Source organism: Neopsephotus bourkii, unplaced genomic scaffold, assembly GCF_033783945.1.
Source record: "Neopsephotus bourkii isolate Nb327-2 ecotype Australia unplaced genomic scaffold, CSIRO-AGI_Nbou_v1 NB_31, whole genome shotgun sequence".
In the NCBI taxonomy this organism is placed as follows: Eukaryota; Metazoa; Chordata; class Aves; order Psittaciformes; family Psittacidae; genus Neopsephotus; species Neopsephotus bourkii.
In genome coordinates this window covers 897,932-901,594 of record NW_026900548.1, presented here as the reverse complement: position 1 = coordinate 901,594, position 3,663 = coordinate 897,932, and positions in this window count along the sequence as shown.

The following is a 3,663-nucleotide window of genomic DNA, read 5'->3' as shown; positions in this document are numbered from 1 at the left end:
ATAACTACTATCCAGATAATACCCTCCTAATGATCACTTTTCCCAGAGAAACACAATTATATCTCTTTTCCCATTTCTGCCAGTTGCATTTGAGTTTGCCATGGAGCCAGCCATGGCCCCTCTATTATACTAGTGCAGATGGGTGGGAGCCACAAAAGCCTGAATTGGAAAATTCCCAATCCCTGGGCAAGAGCTTTGGTTTACTTCTTTCTGCTGTGGGGGTTCCACTGACTGATTTGGACCAAAGAACTTTTTTGTACTTCCAGACCTTTTCACAAGCTTGAAGGGATATGATTGCAAGGGGGTTGTGGAAAATGAGGAGGTTTGTGTGCAGGTAGGATTGCCCGTGGGAAATGTACTGAAAATCTTACCTTATGGTCTTGTCTGCAAATACCAGCATGGGCCACGGGCTCACTTTTGCCATGGGTACGCTGTGTTTACTTTTAAGATGAGTGGGGCCCATTTCAGCTACTACAGGTGCATGCAAGCTGGGGATCCGGGGCAGATGAGCATTGAAGTACAAGTGAGAGGCTATCACAAGGAACAGCCAATAGCTTTGCCAGCAGTTGGTGGGCAGCAACAACTTGTATAGGCAGATGTAGCCAAAATCCTGCTAAATTCTGTGGTATTTGATATTGCTGGGTTTCCAAAACATACCTCTGGAGTGAGGAGTGGTACTGAGTGTGGTGCAGCTGCCTTCTGCAAGTATTAACCCCCAAAGCTATTGTGCATGCTGGATAATGTCTGCCTGCCTTTCTCAAGGTTTCTCTGTAAGTAATTTGGGTGATTGTGTGCATCTGTCCTGAGCCTTGTAGAGAAAGGAGCAAGAATGTCCTTGTTGCTGCTTTCCTACAGGCTTCTCTGAGCTCTGCTACATGGGGAGGGAAAGGGGAACACCACCATAAGATGCTGAATGAAATGCACATCTCCAAGCCAGGATGTCAGTGTTCCCTCTCTCCACCTCCCCATCTTGTGCTAGGTGAGGCCAGTAAAGAGTAGGTCTTCGGCAAGATGACCTCTTGTGGGTTGGAGACTGACTGAACAGTTTGGGAAACCAGAGACAGATTGTAAAGGGCTTTCACCAAGCTTTCCAGGTGTGTGCATGTTCAGGCATCTGCCAGAAGACTCAACACAGGGGCTGTATGTTCATAGCCTTTCCTAAAAACCATTGCTGCTATGAATGCATTTGAAGTGAAGAATCTTAGTGAAGGTTGTTAGTTAGGCAGCAGTATTAGCCAGCAGATTTGGCTGATTCAAAAGAGATATGAAACACTCCCAAGGCTGATGCTGTTTCAATCCAAGTGATCTTGGGTCACCCAGAAGACATCAATATTTAGCCATATATCAAAGGATAGACGGCTATTTAAATTCTGTAACTTGTAGACTCAGATAGAAAAATTGAAGGAGGAGGACCAGAAAAGTCTGAGCAAGGAAAAGCCTTCCCTCAGATGGTGATGTGCATGATAATACAGGTTTAGTGTCGTTCTTGCACAGGTAAATGACATTTGGCTGGTTTGGGATAGGCGTGGTGACCTTGATCTGCTTACAAAAGATGATATAACTGTATTGTAAGAATAGCCACAGGAATATGCACATGTACATACATGGACCTTCAGAAAGCAGAGTGTCTCTCAGAGGAATACTGATGTGTTGAGGATTTATTTTGATTTTAGGGAAGGAATACAAATTGTACATTTTTTTCCCCCTTCACAAATAACTATCACAGCTTAGAAATATCCCAGTAAGGAAAGCTACTGGCAAAATGCAAAGGCATGCTCTCAGATCAAGCAGAACAGAAAGAAAGGAGGGGGGAGAACCCAAAATGTCTTTCAAATGCCTTCATGTGAATCAGACAGACAGAAAGTTAATTATCCTTCTGTCTTATTCTGGTGGGAGTAACATTATTTGTTGCCCTTTGTGGGGAAAACTCCACGCCCCTTGCAGGCAATGCATGTTGTCCGTGCTAGGAGAGCACAGCTTGCTCTTTTTAGCTGGGAGCACATTGACAAGGTGGAGCTCCGTGGCTCAGACTGGATGCATGGCCCAAGGCTCCCTGTTTTGCCAGGGGACCACGTGTACAACATAGACTGACAGCCTGGCTGGAAGTAATACATGGCACAGGTTTCCCATTAGGCAATGAGAGAGAGAAAGGGAATCAGTTCTTGGTATCTTCAGTAGGCTTTGTTCAGCAGGAGAGCCTGCCCTTCCACTGCCCTTCCTCATGTTTCTTTCCCGGCAGTTCATTACCTGCAATAATCTCAGGGACTGAGCTGGATGGGTAGGTTGTGGGGCAGGAGTGCTCTGTGCTACGTGCTATGCATGGACCCCAAAGAAGACCGTTACTGCCCGCAACACATGGGCAATTGAGAAATCACACACCTAGATAAATGTACCCCAAAACTGTGCAAAATGAGTCATTCATTGACTGCATTAAACTACACGAGGAAGCTTGCAAACTGTGAACAATGAGACTTAATGTGAAATATTTATAAATTCTTTTACGTTTTTAATATCCTCTGGAGATTGGGCTGATACTGCAGTTCTTAAAATTGCACAGAAACACACTCCGTGCCTTATTCTGGACTGATATATTCAGTGGTCCACTATATATCAGCATGTCTCTCCAAATCACTGCCAGCACACTGGGGACATTTTCAAGGTAAGTCTGTATGGCAAAAATCACTGCTGGCTTAGTAAGTACCAATGCCAACTCCTGTGTCATTGGATCACAGCTTTCATTGCTTCCAAATGGCCTGATTCTGCTTTGTTCCATTGCCAGCAATGCCCCCTGGCTCTTTCTTGGACCACATGGCCTCTCAAACCTGGAGGTCAGGCTCTGATCTTGCTGACATTAGGCTGGATCCACCACGGTGTCACGTCACCCTTCATCTTGCTTGAGTCACTCTGGGCTGATGTAGGTGGCAGAGAGCCCTGGGTTTGGCTGAATGATCAGTGAGGCCTTTGTGGCTTGCTGCAAAGCTTTAAATCCCTCTGTGGACCTTGCAGTGAATAAAACCCTGGCAGAACTTAGCCCCACGTTACTAATAGTGGCTGGCTCAGACAAAGGAGTCAGCAGCACTTGGACTCTCAGAGAAAACAGTAGCAGGTTTTTGGTCCAGAAAAATAAGGGGAAGCAAAGCACAAGATTCAAAGCTGACAGCCTGGCAGAGAAAATACATCCCAAACAGCAACTGATTTAACAGGCATGCTGATTTTGCTGCTCTCTTGTGTCAGCACCATCTATCGACTGCTTTATTTATTTATTTGTAAGTAAGGGATTTGCAGGGTAATGGCCAAGCTGTAGAAGCTCCCAGAATCTGCAAAGATTGCTCATGGGAGTGGGTCCCACCAGTTGGATCAGACTTCGGCTGGGGAGCACTGGAATAGTGAGAGCAGAATCTGACCTCATGTTAGCTGAGCTTTGCACTGTGTGGTTCACATTATGCGGACTAGAAGCTTATAGCCACAGGTCAGCACAGCGATTGTCAGGCAGATCAATACCAGGCAGACGATGCTATGAAGTGTTTCCTGATCATCTCAAGAGGTGAGATGATCAAGAACCTCTTCTGTACATACAAATCTCCATAGAGGAGGTGTTTCTGGACCTCCCCTCCATGCATCCCCAAGCCAGCTGTAAGTTACCAACTTCAGGTGTTGCTACCA